Source organism: Bactrocera neohumeralis, chromosome 4 (assembly GCF_024586455.1).
Source record: "Bactrocera neohumeralis isolate Rockhampton chromosome 4, APGP_CSIRO_Bneo_wtdbg2-racon-allhic-juicebox.fasta_v2, whole genome shotgun sequence".
In the NCBI taxonomy this organism is placed as follows: domain Eukaryota; kingdom Metazoa; phylum Arthropoda; class Insecta; order Diptera; family Tephritidae; genus Bactrocera; species Bactrocera neohumeralis.
The window spans coordinates 20,277,549-20,295,881 of record NC_065921.1 but is presented as its reverse complement, the minus strand read 5'-3'; positions in this window follow the sequence as shown (position 1 = coordinate 20,295,881).

Genomic DNA, 18,333 nt, shown 5'->3' with positions numbered 1-18,333 from the left:
GGTTGCTCATGAATAATTTGTGGATTTACTTCCCACCAGAATCGGCAGTTTCCTTTATTTTTCGCGCCACTGAAATGAAAGTGAGCCTCATTGGAGAATACAATTTTCTTTAAAAATTTTGTTTCATTTTCAGGTTGTTCCAAGGCAAAATAGGCAAACTCACGACGATTACGATGGTCCAAGGGCTTCAGTTCTTGTGTGAAAACAATTTTATACGCATGCAATCCCAAATCCTTTCTCAAAATCCGCCAAGTTGTAGTTTGAAACAGTCAATGCACTTGATACTAGATACAGTCCATCATACTTTTAGGTATTATCTCTAAAATAACTAATTATTTCCTCATTACAAATCGGAAGTCCAACTTAAGTGATTTACTGGAAAAATTAACCCAACACCACACGATTTATTGCCAATCCGTAAAATTGTTTACTTGAAATGATTAGCTTAGAGCATTACATCTCTGTTATCATACATTCACTCATTACATTTCCTCTTCTCTCCGCCGCAGCAAAACCAAATACTTCGCACATCGTAAACCTTTTCATTAAGCAACTTTTTCTACCGTAAAAGAAAAGCAAAGTCATTTTGTTGCTGTAAGTGAGTGTGAAATGCATGAGGAAAAAGTGAATATGTATACATTTCAAAGCAGATAGTTTTCACTGAAACTCTCAAATTCAGCTAATTTTACGTCTAGCCGCAGAGGCGGCAATCATGACATAGGGCAAATGGATGGTATCATAACTGCACACACTGATGTGCAATACGCAGTTGAATAACTAAAAAAATAGGTGTTGGAGTCAGAAACTACACGTGTGACGAGACGAAGATGATGCCAATTATCTTATCAAAATAATCATTCTCTAGTTGCAACTGTGCTCGCTATTCGTCGAATTGTTGAACATTTAGAACGCATATTTTTTTTAGATAATGCTGAAGTGCCAATAAGACAAAAAACCGCTCGAAATAATGAAAATATTGCTGCCGCTCAGGCAAGAGTTGCAGCAGACCGCAATTTTTCGATTCCAAGACGTTCTCAAGAATTGAGACTGTCTCAGACCACAACCTGATGGAATTTGTGAAAAGGTTTGAACTTGCATCCGATTAAAATTGTTCTCACTCAAGAACTGAAGCCATTAGATAAACATATCAGCGAATTTTCTGATTTATTAATTATTCATGAACAACCATTTTATTCACCTAAATTGACAGTTTGGTGTGGTTTATAGTCTGGTGGAATCAGCGGTCCGTACTTCTTTCGAAATGAAGGAGATACGGTTATTGTCAGTGGAGTTCGGTATAGATCGATGATAACCAACTTTTCATTGCCGCAATTGAAAGAAGTTGATCTTGACAAAACTTGGTTCCAACAAGACTGAGCTATGTGTCACAAAACACTTGCAACAACCAAATTATGGCGAGAAAAGTTTTAAGAATCGATTATATCAAGAAATTGTGATCTTGAATGGCCTCTAAGAAGTTGTGATTTAACACTATTATCTACTTCTGTGGGCTCTTTAGCAAGAAACCAGACTCTTTCGAAGCTTTAGAAGTCAATATTGAACTGCAAGAGAAACATGCCGCTCTTATTGGAAATTTTTTTTAATAAAAATCTTATCGTTCTATTGAGTGTAGGCTTCAAAAAAATTTTAAATATTTTTCTCAACAATAAATTTCAGCAATTATAGTTTTATGAAGAAGAGTGGCTATCATAAGTATCCAGTTTAGATATTCTAACAGTTATAAGCGAATAGTATGATTGAAGTTATACTGAAAATATTGGGTAGTCGAAAAAGTCTTTTCGTATTTCTAATCACACTGCAAATTATTATTTTTTTTATTTATAATAAACCAAATATATACCATTTTGATCTACCACTTTTTGCCATTTTTCCGCTAGACACATTATTCCATCAGTGTAAAACTTTTCTGGTTTCTCGGCGAAAAACTGCGACAAGTAATTTTCACAGGCTTCTCTTGAAGCCAACTTTACTTCATAAGGGAGTTCTGCATTTACCGAAAGAAATGGTAGTCCGATGGTGCAAGGTCAAGGCTATATGGTGTATGCATCAAAACTTCGCAGCCAAGCTCTCCCAGTTTTTGCCCAGAGTCATCAGAGATGTGTGTGGTCTAGCGTTGTCCTGATAGAGAAGTAAGCCCCTTTCAGTTCTGGCCTTTTTTTCGATTGCTTGCTTCAATCTCATCAGTTGTTGACAGTAAAATGTAGGGTCAATCGTTCGACCAGGCTGAAGCAGCTCATCGTGGATGATTCCTTTCCAATCCCACCAAAATACTCTGCATAACCATCGAGGCGTCAATCCTGGCTTTGTGACCATTTGTTGAGCTTCACCAAGCTTGGACCATGACCTTTTTCGCACATTATCGTCCTATTTGATCCATTTTTCGTCTCCTGTTATCGTTCACTTCAGAAATGGTTTGATTTCATTTCTTTTCAGCAAAGAATCGCAGATGTGGTACCCAAACATCGAGCTTCTTTTTGTAGCCAGCCAAAAATTTCAAAATATAGCGTATCTCTTTATTATTTTCACTCATTTTAGAATAGCTGTAACTTTTTTTCAACTTCCCCGATTTTAATATGTTTGGTTAGATGAAGCTTAAAATCGCACCTTTCCAACGGCATCTATTTAAAAAATACGAAAATACCTTTTCCACTACCCAATATTACTTAAAATAGCAAAAATATAGGTCTCTCATTATAATTTCTTTATAATGCATATCCCAGTTTGTTTTAAAAATCATGTGTCATTCAAGTCCAAAAATGATTAATTTACTAAATATGAGCAATAAGTTACATAACCACTCAAAGCACTGTATTTTTGCAGGTTTTATGTAACCGCAACAGCGTGCTGCCGCCAAGTATTTCAACTCGCCACAAATGAACGAAATTACTACAACAATCTACACAATGTTGCTTTGAGGGCACTTCCATGCCGATCTCGATACACATATGTGTGTATGTAAGTATGTATACCTGCTTTACTTTAATTTACAATGAAAATTGCACAGCTTGAAGAGTGAATTTTTGTCTTATGTTTTTGTTGCGTTCTCTTTTCTTTTTGTTGTTGTTTTGACTAAGCATCGACTTGACGCACTTAAGCGTGGCACACTCTTACTAACAACCAAAGCACTAATTATTATGTGACTTTACAGCTGGAGTAACGGTATAAGCTAAGATACATATTTGTATGTATATGAGGTATGTTTGTGTGTGTAAAATGTGTTTTTGGCCTCACAGCGATGTTAGAGGGCGCACAAAGAGGGCGTGCTTGCTAACCAACTAAATTCCCGAAAGAAAGTCTACTTGAGATGAAATTAAAATATATTTAAGCAGATGTCTTGGAAATGTGTAAATGATGTGAAAATTTCAGCTCTAATTTGTGGCAGTGGAAATGTTTCGAAGTCTTTTTGTTTTGTGAAAACAAAAAACCCAAAAAAAATCTTACTTTTGTTTGCCACTATTGTTGCTTTTGTATTGTGTGACAAAGAGTTAGCCACAAGCATTTCATGTGTTGTGAATAAACAAGAAAAAGTGTTAACTTCAGCTACTGCCGAAGCTATAATACCCTACACAAATGAATTTCTTGTATCATAAAAAGGTAAAAACAGATCTTTATTTTGATTTTGATCCGCCAGTTTATTAGGCAGCTATGCATATACTAAAGTGGTCCGATCTGTATAGTTTCTTAGAGGCTCATAGCACTATTTTAGTTGCTAATATAATCCGAATTTCATGAAAATTTGAACTTAATATCGCAAAAACTGAGAAACTTTGTAGGCTCTCCCTCGTTAGCGGTATATAATGAATTACTTTTAAATGTACATACATAAGTATATGCATATTTATATATACTATATATCTATAATTCAAAAGAAAAGAAAAGGAAGTTGCTGGAGAAATTTCATTTGAGCCACTCAACATTACAACTAATTTTTGATAACTGAAAATTGCTTAATGAGTTGGCCATTGAGATTTGGAAGCTTGATTAATACTAGACATTGTAGGTATTACAACAATAGCCATTTCGATAATAACGCTTGTTATAATTTGCTAATGACCTAAGTGGTTATATTTTAGGTTATATTATAAATTACTTCAACTGTCTTTGGGATTATGAGTTCGAAATGTCGTGGAAATATATATGTTTCTATTGTTAAGCCTGTATTTTTAATAAATTTTGTCTTTTTATTGCTTCCTCATTTTACTTTACATAAACTTCAACTTAAAAGCAAACGTGAACCCGAAGAAATCGTCTACAAGAATATTATATACCTTTGCATTTTATGGGAGCTTAAACCGCTTTTAGTATTTTAAACCGACTGATTTTTAATGGATTCAGTACTTTGCTTAATGTTCGAAATATTTATCATGAAGTTAATGCGTTTAATATGAATTAGTATATACCCGATATTAGATTGGGAAGAATATCAGGATGACGAAACGAGTTGAGATCCAAGTGACTGTCTCTCTGCTCGTGCGGGCTAGTTGTAGCTTGAGTAAAAATTGAGATATGTTAATGCAACTTTGTATACGCGTTCCTTGACAAATAATAGAGCGTAGTTTGTAGATGGCCGTAATCGAACCGCTACCACGTCCACAAAACGCCATTAAACGAAAACTTAAGGTATGGGACTATTTCTCGGAACAAAGTAGTAGGGGCACTTGTGGGTTTAAAATTTTGAAAAAATCGTTGTGGTTCGCTGTCTAATAAATTTAATGTACATATCACCCAAACCACTTAAGTTGCAAGAACTTTTACCGACTATGGATGAAATCGGAATATAATCTGGCTCAATCCCCATATAACGGTTCTGTTAGGAACTACTAAAAGTGCGAGAAATCAATAATTTAATACCCCAGAGACATTAAATTTTACCTCCGAGATAATATGAGAGGGCTTTATGGGAGCCAGTGCGAAAATTGGACGATGGGCTTGCACCACTTACTTTTTGGAGAAATCTCATATCTCGGGACCGGCCTAACCGATTTTAACCAAATTTGGTTCGTGACATTCCTCTGACATTTTTATGTGCGAAATCGGACAAACTTAAATATTTCGGGATAAAACTTTTCACAAATAGTTCATTAGAAGTGTGCCACCTTGTGACTAAAAAATAACAAAATCGAACCAAAACTCTTCCATCCCTTAGGTACCGAATATGTGAATCCCAGTATCTATAGTTGACTTTTTACCGAAAATATTGTTGAATGTGTCAGATATATAATTGAAGTTCAAAGAAAATCTTTTCCTGTTAGCAGTATGTCTATTAATCTTTGTGCTTATAATGAATAAAATCGGGTGAAAACTCGCCCTAGACTCCATGTAACTATTAAGCATTATGTTCCTGAAGGTACTTGCGTGGCTTTAATACTTGTAAGTTGCAAGTGTATGAAATCCTTACCTTGATTTCTTTTAGTTATTTGCACTCCAAACCCTATCATGGCTTTATGAAGAAAAGTTTCAAAATGAATGATTTTTAACACTAATTAGTTATTTGACTATTTACTATTAATTTATTGATAAGAGTTGCCACATATGAATGAACCCTAGTTATAAAAATAGTTGATAGGATCAGACTGTAACGAAAATTTTACAACAAACATAACCGTTATATGTCTAGTTGGCGCGATTTTTACTCCGGTAAATTTCAATGAGTTTTTGGAAAATTTTGAAAACAAATATTTATCCAAAACCCTTTTCGATATTACTCTTTTCACAAAACGTCTTTTCTTATTTATGAACATATTTGAGCCCTGAATGAGTTTCAATAGTGATTAATTAATTTCTGAAGATATTTTTGAAAAAAATTGTAAATAATAAATTTTGTATTTCCTTTGTGATAAGTAAAGTGTCGGAAAATGTTTCATTTATTTATTAAAGATTTCTTAAAATAATATATTTTATCACTAAAGACAGATTTTTTTGACGAAACATTTCCATTTTATTTACTTTTTATTACCATTGTGTAATGGTGTTGAACATCTTTATATATAAAAATTAGGTGTCGCGTTGTTTGTCCGCGATAGACGTGTTTAGGAGTAAAATTTAGCACACTGTGTGCAGTTCGAATCAACTTAGAAGATAGGGTAGTAAAGCAATTCATAAATAAAAAATACAGTGAAAAAACTCTATTAAATGGACGCTCTATTAAGAGGACATCTTCATTAACCACGCACATTGGCCGGTCCCATAATTTGTTGATGTTTATAAAGTACAATCTATTAAGCAGACAACTCTATTAACTGGACAGAAAAGCTAGTAACATTGGGAAAGCCGCCTTAAATTCATTGTTTTTTCCAGTTTATTATAATATAATTCATATTATGAATAATAGTATAAAATGTATACCACAGCAACGCGTGGCCGGATCCACCAGGCTTTCATAATATATCTCGATTTGTGTAAATACGATCGGGTCAGGCTCTATCGGGTTAGAATGATAGGATTTGGTACTAAAATGACTTCTCAGACAGATTTGTGATTGCTTGATTCGAAATCGTTTGAAATTGCGTCAAATATGAATATCAGGATTGACTAGTTTTGCTATGTGTTTAGTGGGATTGATAAAAATTCAACTACTATGAGCTGCTTTCCTAAAGCCAAGTTCATAATTCGAACCTATACTGTCAACATTTGGTTTCTCTGAGAGTGACATAGAATTTAATTAACTTCAAAATGATAAGTTGTCGAAAAAAACGCTACATATTTTTATCTAAAGCGGATTATTCTTATTAAGGGGGGAGCCTGCTTTAGAAGCTTCAAAAAATCGATTTTTTTTGCTTAAATCTGTTTAAAAATAATCTAAGAATATGTCCCAAAAGTTTTAGACAGAAATTCGAAATATTTTCTCTAGCTAAAAGGGAAATAGTGACCGAGCGTCTAGCAGATATGTATATGAGTGCTTGGGCAGAAAGCGAAAACATTGACGCGCGATTTCTCGGTTTTTCATTTTTACGATTTTTCTTAATTGGCGGGCAGGATAGAAAAAAAAACTAAACGCCGTATGGAATTGGGGCAAAGTTTATTATCTTTGGCATTAAATTATCAAGATTGAACATATTTTTAAACAACATAAAGTAAAATTTTTTTTGGTGAAAACCACTTTTTTCAATTAAAAAAAAATGTATAGAATTTTAAACTTTTTTTTTGGAATTTTTTTAGTTTAACAAGAAGATAAATTATTAAAAAAAAGGAATCTCTTTGATTTTTTTGTTTCTGATATAAATTGGGACCTGCATCCTGCCCGCCGTCCGACAAATGCTCATGCGAGATGCAGCGGGCAATTGCTTGCCAAAAGCAGAATATCAAAAATTTTGTATCCAAAAAATTTGTAAACGATGTTTAAATATATAACTATAAACCCTAAAAAATTCGCTTTAATCAATTATTTCTTACCTTCCCAAAAAAATTCTTAAAAAAATTGATTTTTTGAAGCCTCTTAAGCAGGCTCCCCCTTAAGCTATGTAAATGAAACCTTCACGTCTTAATATGTTCTGCGTAAGTGAAGGCTGTGTAAAAATAAACTAATTTATGTTTTTATGTCCTAAAGAGAGTATATTAAGCTTGCCACGAAGTTTGTATTTAACACAAAATGTATGCCATTTTACCATAATTTGACTTTTTTTCGATATTCAAAGATAAAAATGGTAAAATATTTTTAACAACTTGCCCGGTAAACATAGTAAAAGTGATTAATTGAGTTACACTTAAATTATTCACAGTTTGCTTTCAGAGTTCCAAAATAATTCGATTTAACCATTTGCTAAGCTTTTATCAATACTTTGGTGTGTAGCAAGGCAATCATAAGGCAAATCGGACATTTTACTTACATTAGTATATATATACACATATATTTAATATATACATACATGTGTTTATATACTAACATATGCAAGAAGCTGTATACACTTGTCACCGCTTGCCACTTGCCGCTTGCCGCTGGCAATTGCAATTTGCAAATCCGTTTGCGGCAACAAATACACTCATCCGAAATGATAAATGAACTCGCAAGCAGTTAAAATGCGATAAATGCTGGCGAAGAAAAGGAATTGTCATTTGGAGCAATTTGCCAACAGTGTACATATGTATGTGCCATACGTTCATGTAATAACATTTATGAGTTGCTTTGGTTTTGTTTTTGTTCGGTCGTTTAACGCCCACGCTGCGCTTGAATGCAGCTGTGGTGCGAGCTGTCAAGAGGTCGTTTTGGCTTGCTTCTATTTACGACTGCAAGTGCACTCACACATACACACACACACTTAGATACATACATACATAACTGTGCTCGAACTATTTTTTCACTTTATGGGCACACCGCCCACTCTTCCGTGGCGGCCAAGCGCCTTTGTGACCATGCGCCAAAATTATGTTTTTTCTTTTGTTTTTGTTGCACATTGCTATACATAAATAAAATATCATTTATTGCCATGAACCGGCGAATGTGGCGAACGAAACCAAAAAGGGTAGAGTTACACAAATTTGATTCAAATGGCAATGTCAATGGCATAAATATTGCTGGTGTCGAAAGCTCATATTTACCTCATATAAACCATATACACATACATACACATGCATTTATTTTGTATCTATATATTATTGATATTTACTGCAAATGAAAGTGAAATTTTGTCCATCGAAATCGCAACAGTTGCCTCAGTTCAATGGCAATGAGATATACTACTATGGGCAAAAAATAGTAAGACTTGGATCATAATTTTAAAATTATAAATTTATGCTACAAAATATATGTCTTTCCTCTTGGCCCTAATACGGTTGTGCCAAAGTTTTTTTCCAATCTTCGAAACAGATGTTAAAGTCAATTTCCGGAAAAAGCCTTCATAGCGATGCACGTTCAATGTCTTCAATTGATACAAAACGGTCTCTCCGGAGCGGTCGTTTGAGTTTGCTGAATATCCAGAAGTCACACGGAGCTAAATCAGGCGAATACGGTGGCTGCGACACGATATTGGTTGAAAAATTGGCGAAAATCTCACAAAAAATCAATCTACTGCATTGATTGATTTTTTGTGAGCGGCGCAAAATCGTGGTTCAACAACCAAGATTTGTCGGCCTATAATTTCGACATCTTTTTACGAAAGCTTCGCGCAAATGACGCATAACACTCAAATAGTAAACCTTTTTGAAAGTCCGGTCTGGCCGGTCTGAAGGAATTCGGATTGCATCTCGATAATCGAAGAAAACTGTTAACATAATCTTGATTTTGACCTGATTTGATATTCGGCCGATTGACCCTACGTTTCCAGGTAGTAAGCATAGATCCAAGACACATCGCCAGTAATAATACGTTTCATGACATCCTGGTAGTCGTAAAGCATTGTTTTACAGATGTTGTCGCGACACGGTTTTAAAAAAACTGAGTGACTGGAAATTGATTAGTCTCCTCTTCACTTATGATTCTCTCTTAGCCAATTTTTCATATATAGCCAGGACACAAAGATAACGTAATTTTATGTTTATCAGATTAACTCTGACACTGTTGATATGTGTCACCTCGCATTATGCTGATGTTTCTCTTGTATTAGCCAAAGCTGATCCCTTCTGAGTAATTGCTTGCTGAAGACGGTCCAAAAAAACCAAACCAAAAAAACTGTCTTAGAAGCACACCGCAAACACGTTTATGAATTTCTGCCTACTACACCCTATATTATCCTCTATAGAAGTTTTATCTATCATATGTAGAGGAGAGGATTGTATATACTATGTATGCTATGTAAAATATCATGACTTATATCGAAAAAGGTACAAGGTGAATATCTCTCAGTGCTGTCAAAGCCAGGTTCCCTCACATTCTTGCGCAGAGTGTTATGGATATGAAAAATATGGATCTTACAGGATGTTATGGTATATCAGAAATTATGTGAGTTTATATATGACCCGTTAAAACCTTCTGTGTTCTTTTCATCTTTCTCGTTACGATTACCTATTGTGCTATTTTTGGTGGACTAATTGAGAGCACAAAAGTATAGACAGCATTTAAGAGATTACATGGATTTTTTAAATCTCTAGAAAATTGTCATAAATTTTCAAGGTGATCCAAGTAATAGTTTTGGAACTTGTGCGCTCGAGGCTGAGTGCACCGTCTTTAAACACTTTTTTCTCGAAACTATGTTTTTGAAATCGGTTGGCAAGATTTCTCGAGAACTACTGAACCGATCTTCATGAAATTTTACACAAGTCTTTGAGACACAATTCTAAAAGACTTGAACGAAGGATTTTGCACCCTGTACCCAACATAATGATAACTAGATAAACGCTGATTTTATCAAAGACTTTTGGATTCGCCTATAAGGAAAAGTAGTCTAGAAGTAGCCAGAGGTTTATACATATATACCCTCTTTATCGGAGTGTTATTGTAGTATGATGCCTGCTCTGGCTAGTTCAACAAATTCAAAGAGCTTTAGCGATTTCAAAGCAGTTTGGCTATCTGAATATATATTTCTTGTGGTGTCCATCACTATTTTTTGGAACAAGAAGATTTTCGTTAATTGATTTAATCTCCACTTGGAAGACACTGCAGTAGTCCAATAGTCGAAAGGTGATTCTAATATCTCATTTTGCTGAAAAGACACATCTTCCTAGTCGATCATTTGACCCATCCGTAAAGATACTTAGCCCTATGTCCCTTTTCTCTTCACCTCTATTCCACTCTTCTCTGGGAGACCAATTTTGAGAAACGAAGTTATGTCTAATTCTATTGGATTTCGAAAATCCGTGGTATTGGGAACTTAATAAGTATCTTAGAATGGCTTAGAATAATGATTGATTTCGGAAGTCCAAGAGCTGACTTTGCTGCCAGCTGCTTACAGAACATGTCTTGGCGTTAATCTAAGTCTAAGTCTTTCATATACTAGCTACTTGGTGCTATGTGCTTTTCATATGCCTTACCGCATATTTCTTTTTATACCCTGAACAGGGTATATTAAGTTTGTCACGAAGTTTGTAACACCCAGAAGGAAGCGTCGGAGACCCCATAAAGTATATATATAAATGATCAGTTTGTTGAGCTGAGTCGATTTAGCCATGTCCGTCTGTCTGTATATATACGAACTAGTTCTTCAGTTCCATCGTTTTGAAATTTTGCAACGTCATTTTCTCTTCAAGAAGCTGCTCATTTGTCGGAACGGCTGATATCGGACCACTATAACATATAGCTGCCATATAAACTGAACGATCGGAATCAAGTTCTTGTATGGAAAACTTTCACATTTGACAATGTATATTCACCAAATTTGGTATGAGTTATTGTTTGTAAAAATAATGTCATTGAAGAAATTGTTCATAGCATATAGCTGCCATACAAACTGAATGATCGGAATGAAATGTTTGCATGGGAAACTTTTGCATTTGACAAGATATATTTACGAAATTTGGTAGAGATTATTTTCTAAGGCAACAATGTAATCTCCGAAAAACCGTAGTTAACGTTTTTTCTTGTTTTCAATTACTGTCGACAATACCAATGTACCGTAAGTCATAATCGGCTTTACCACTGCGGTGTAGAACCAATCAGCTCCCCGAAGCCTTGATTCCCATTTGGCCCACACCACTTTTTTTACAAGTGTAAAGTATTGTAGCTGCTTTCCTTACGCTGGTTTCTAAGTTTTGTTTCCTTGAAAGTTTCCCGCCTACAATTAGTGCCAGTAGCTTGACTATATTTGTATCCTTTTTTTATTATAATTTTTTGTTAACCTAAGTATTTGAATTAAATGATTTGTGGAGAAAATTTTACACAATTATGTGGTGAATACTCAAAGACATAGGTTGTATAAATATTGTATGAATATTTCCACCCACAAGTTGACACCATTTGTCTGACGAAAATTATATCATTTAAATACTGTTACAGTATAAGTAATCCTCGATAAAAAAACACAACAACTTTAATAATCAACTTGTGTAATGCATCAGAGTATATTGAGGCCCAACCCAAATGGTTTGTCGGCGCACTCAAACAAAAAAACAACAAAAAACGAAAAAAGTTGCTTATACGCCATGGCTCGTTAAGGCGCAAAGGCGATGTGAAGCCTATAATTTGTCTATTAGCGTTTATACTTTCTCATTAAACCAGTCTAAGCTCGTGTAAACAAAGAGAAACAACAACAACAATGCGGTGTGTATTCCCTTTTTAAAAGTCGGTTAAATTTATTTAATTTTGGTTATTTTACGTAAATTTCGCCAAAATTGGCCTGTCAACATATGCTCTTTCATACACACATACATAAATAATTTGCTTTAAGTTCGAGACATGCGCTTGCTCGTATTCATTTATAAATTCATTAGTGCATACACGCCTGTTGAGCAAAAACCAGCTCAATGGCGCTTCAGCGATTACTCAAGACGCCACCAAAATTGTCAATTGTCGAGCTGAGACGGCAAGCTGCCAATCAAAAGTGGTGAAAAGAAAAACGAATGAGTGTAAACGAGGGGAGATTAATAAGTGTGGGTTATTTTTTAATGAAAAGATTTGAAGTGGGAAATTAGTCTTTTGAATACTATGCTGTCTGTTAAATTTCGCACAACTTTTTCGAGATATCTATGATTTTTTTCAAAAACAGCATATGTAGTCGAATTAATCAACTTAGGCATAGGCAGTTAACAGGGTCAGTTCTTCGTATTGTTCGCTCACGTAGTATGACAGCCTAAAACCGGGCGATTTTTGGGAATTAAAAAATCTGCAGTATCAGCTATACTTAAATTTAAGGGTTTACAATGCTGTAAAATACTGAAATAAAAAATAATATTTTTCTAAAATCACTCGATCTCGGCTCGCAGGGCGTAGAAATCGCGCTGGCAGGGCTGCATAGACGAAGAAGGAGCCTATTTGGAAGGTTTTTAAAGAATTGTAATGATTGGTTCAATACACTTTTTTAAATTGACTCAGTCCTATTACTTTCCGGACAAACCTTGTATATCTCTGAATATATTAGAACTGAAGCAAAAACCCGAAAACAAGTTAACTTCTGCTTCATCGAAGATGATTTCGATAGGTTAGTTTATACTTCAGCTATATGCTAGAGTGCTCCAATCGGAACAATTCGTTTGAGGATTGTACATTGTATTGGACAATAATTGTTGCCAAATTTAGTGAAGATATCGCATCAAATAAATAAGTTTTTCAATCAAGGACATGCATTGCGATGAAAATGCGTCCGGAAACTGTAATTAAATTCCCCGGGTAAATGATATTTCAAAAAAGTGTATTTTGTCAAGGTTGGTAGGATTGCCCTTAATTACTATGCCAAATATAAGCGCGATCTGTCAACCAGTTTGTTTGCTGAAGTTGATCACACTCTCATGTACCGACTTAAGGGTACATCTCAGGAGTGCGTTGGGATTTTTACAATGTATAAAAATAAATGTGTGTCAAATTTTGTATTTCTAACCAAATTTCGTGTGCGCAATCATTGCATGACGACCTCTTCAACGGCTGAAAATATTATAAAAGTGATGGATATGGTGCTTGAAAGATGGCAAAATGGCTCAATATCTCTCGCGAGTACGTCCGAATAATTCTGGTGAATATTTTGAGTATGAAACGCGTTCTTGCTCGACTTGTCCCGATAAAGATGATTTTTCTACGCAAAGAGTACCGTAAACAAGTGTCTTTGGACATTCTTGATGATACGAATTCCAATCCCACATTCATGGGGACTATAACAACCGATGAGACATGGATTTATGAGTTTGACATTCAAACAAGTCAACAATTATCGGAATGGAGGGAAAAAAACGAGACGAAAACCAAAGAAACCACACCAAAACCGCTTAAAAATATACATAGGTGATGCTCATTGTTTTTTTGATATTCGTGATGTAGTGCATCATGAGTTTGTTCCAGAGGGACAGAATTATGGAAGGACAATCATGGATTTTCCACGATTTGCATCATATCGAGACGATGAACTACACGTTAATATCGATCAACTACCGCAGATTTGGTTCTATGTGATTTTTTCTTGTTCCCCAAACTGAAGTTGCCTCTCCGAGAAACTCGTTTTCAGACGATCGAAGAGATAAAACAAAATTCACTGAAGGAGCTGAAGACCATCCCAAAAGTGCTTATGAAAAGAGTTTCGAGAACTCGAAAAATCGTTGGCATAAGTGTATTTCATCTGGTGGGGATTACTTTGAAGGCGACCAAATGAGTTTTAATGAATAATTAAATTTTTTGCATTTTATTTACAAATTTCGTGTACGCTTTTGTCACAATGTGTATGCAACTACAAACATACTTACTTCACTAGAAGACCTTATTTCAAATGATATCTGCCACGATTGGCCCAGTAGGCGCCATTTTGTATAAAAAGTTCCGTATGAAACTTTTTTGTAAGCTCAATTACGAAGTTACACCTTTTTTTCTAAAGGCTACGCCGTCTTAAGCTCACTTCTTATGCCTGTGACTCCACTTAGGCCCCTAAAAATTTTAAATGGAAGTATTTGAAGTTAAAATAATCTCTCATTAGCCCACACTCTCATCGAACAACCCTCGTACATGTGTATAGTTAACATTACAGCAACAACTTCACATGTGGTTCGATGATTTTGGCCATCTCCCGCTTTCTTGCCATCAACTGTCTCTGATTATCTGCCAAATATTATTTTTCTGCACACACATATAAATTTGTGCTTGAGCTCGTGCATGCCCAGCAACTGTATGTATGTGTATGTATGCATATTTACTTTTTCCCATCTTAATTTCTTAATTGAAGACTTTTAAATATTTGCCTTAACGTTCGACAAGCAATCGTCCGTTTTAATTAAATCAACAACGATTTACTGGAAATGTCAATTTATCAATTCGAACGAATGTAAAGTGCAAATTATGACCAATTCTCCACGCTCAATATGTAATCAATATTTGATTTGCAGTCATGTGCACTCACACACACACAAACACATACAAATGGCAATGCAAATTTTCACTAAATGTAAGCGATCAGTTGGCAGCCGAAAAAATACTAAACAAACAACAACAAAATTTTAACGAAAAACATTCACAGCAAATAGCAAGAAGAAGTGCAAACAACAGCAACAACAGCAGCAACAATAAAGCTGAAACAACACAAGCAAGCGCTAAAGGCGACGATTGCTATGCTGGCTGTGCGCTATGACGTGCATGGCATCTCCATTCAATTCATTTTTTTTTAGTTTTTTTTTTTATTATAATTTCACATTTTGTTTAACATTTTTTGTTGTTATTGTTTTTTTTTTTTATCAAGCTTATGTTTACTTTGTTAAATGCTCGATGTCGCCACAATAATCGGTGGCAGCGCCAACATCAGCACCAACAACGGATGCATCTGCACGACAACCGGCGCCGCTTCGAGCTGCCTTCGAGTGCACAATAGCAACAACAACACATTTCGAATTTTGAAACATTTCTTGTTACACCTTTGAGTTTCATTTGACGTCAGTGGCATTTAAGCGCCTGTGTAATGCTGTAAGCTTTGTGGCGCCACTAATCAAAAGCAGGAAGTTATGGAAATCACTTAATTACTACTGGGGAACTTGAAAAATAAGCAGCCCTACACTTTTCGAAGATTAGTCGAATTTTATTTGTAATATACCGTACCATATACAGGGTGCTCATCTTCAGTCGGTATGCGATTGAATAATTTTGAAAAAAATACACGTGAGATACCCTTCACAATGCAAAAGATTCTATACAAAAACTTCATTTGCTCGGCCAGTTTGTGTAGCAGTTCTTCTGAGATTACATTGTTGCCTTGGACAAGAACTCATGCCAATTTTCGTGAGGATATCTCCTCGAATGACCAAAGTTTTTCATACAAAATCTTGATTTCGATCGTTTAGTTTGTATGGCGGCTATAAGCTATAGTGATCCGATCTGTACAATGCCTCCGAAGATTGCATCATTGTCTCAGACAATAACCCATGTCGAATTTCGTGAAGATATCGTGTCAAATAAAAAAGTTTACCACACATAACGTTCAGTTTATATGGCAGATATATGCTATAGTGGTACGATGTCTGCAATCACGACAAATGAGCAGCTTCTTGAATAGAAGAGCAAATTTCAGATCGACGGATAGACAGATGGGCATGGCTAAATCCACTCAGTTCGTCACGCTGCACAGTCTTAGGCAAAAAAAAAAAAAAAAAAAGTTTGAAATTTGCAACAATGTATATTATATTATTTTTTATGTGTTTTGTAATATATTTAACACCGTTTGAAGTATTCATTTTATCATTTTCTGTTTTCAAAAAAAAAATGTTTTTTTATACGAACGCTGATGTTTTTGTTCAGGCGCATCATATCAATGTGAACTTGCACGCCTATATATTTTTGAATTGTGGTGTTTAGAAAATGTGTGACATAATATCACCGAAGCAAATTTAATAAAGCATCAGTATATACTTATTAAAGCTTTAAAGCGTTTTTCAGTAGAAAAACATGTTTTAAAAAAAAATGATTTTTTTTGCATTTTCTGTTCCGATTATGCCTTAGCATTTTTAGTTCACAGAAACCCAACTATATTTATTAGAAGGTTATTGAAAAAGGCTCAAAAATGTAAAAACCACTCGACGGGAAAATTAAAAAAAAAACCTCAAACTTTAAACGCGTTTTTCTCACAACACACTTTTTTAAACTGGCGGACATGATTGCGCGAAGTACTCACACTAAAAATAAATTGGGTTTTTGTGTTTCAGATGATGCAGTGAAAAAACGCATCTCATTCACACAGCTATTTCTCCGACAGATGTCATCAAAAAATTCCGAATAAATGTGTTTATACACTCCACGATATACCTCATGATATGTGAAAAAAGTTATATTGTAGAATAAAAATTTCTATGACAAAAACTGTCAAAAAAACCGGCCAGATTACCCTACTGACCCCGTAACAAAAAACTTGATACTAAATTTTTACCTTGCCATGACAATATTTTTAAGTATAAATAGAGAAGTTGACTCAAATAAAAGTTTCAGAATCTGACGCTAAAGTTGGGCTACAAAAATTATTGGACTACACTGCGTCATGAATTTTAGAGTTGCAAAGCGAACACAATGAGTCCTCTAATTACCTAACATTAATAAGAAAATGAGGCTTTTATAGCAGTTCTGGGCATAGCGAATATAAGCAGAAATTTTAAATTAATAATTTGGAAGACAGTAATTTATTTGTCACGTCATATATGTCCCTCTACAACTGACAATTCACAAAATAATGAAGAGCACAAACTAAGCTACACGCTATTGCCGTTCTGTTCGAATTCAGTTTCAAAAAGAATCAGTTTAATTAACCCGAGATGAAGAATTATATTTTAAATCAAAATTCAACAGTTGAGTACCACTGAATTCAAAACAGCTACCAATCGTAACTTCTATATCGCACACATTTTTCAACTTACAAAGGTGGATAGCAAAAAGTGCAAAGCCTTACCTGAAACCTCATCTGTAAAATGCTACATATGCCAGGCCATATCTATGGATATGAACGATATTGACAAATGCTTTAAAAAAGAAGTTCGCACAGATCTCTACGAATTTGGATTGAGACATCACATCCCTACATTCGATTTTTTTAATATTTTCTTCTCATTTCTTATAAACTTCAAATCAGATAATGGCAAATAAGGGGTTTAGAAGATAAAGAACGACTGCTGAGAAGGAAAAAAAGTATTCATTGCGAATTACGTAAATCGATCTTATAGTCTACAAACTATAAACAGGTGGAAGTGGATCTTCAAACTATGCAAACACTGCTAGAAAATGTTTCAACGATGCCCACACATCTGCTGAAATAACGGGCATAGAAAAGCAATTGATTGAAAATCGTGCAACATTATTACAAGCCTTATCATTAGGGTACAAAATTAATGTGGAAAAATTTTGGAAATTCACGCTAGATACTGCAAGGGAGCTAACATCAAAGTATACCTGGTATTATCTTCCTGCGTTAGTCCTTGTTGTTTTAATTCCGGGAGCGTTCAATTTGCACTAGTTTCAATTGGACCTCTCAGAAGAAGCTGTAGTCAAGGAATAAAGGCTCTAGGAGAGGAGAGGGCTTTGGAGCGGTTTATTTCTTTTAATATAATTGTTTATTACTTATTATGACTTTAAAAGGCTCAGGCAAAAATTACACTTTTATATAGGCAGTGGAAGTATTTTTGGCCGCTGATTTCATACAACACCAAACACTGTGCGCTGATCATTTATATACAGATCGTTTAACTATAGCATATAGCTGCCATACAATTTGAATTATCAGAATCAAATGCTTGCATGGGAAACTTCCTCATTTGACAATATATCTTCACGAAATTTGACAT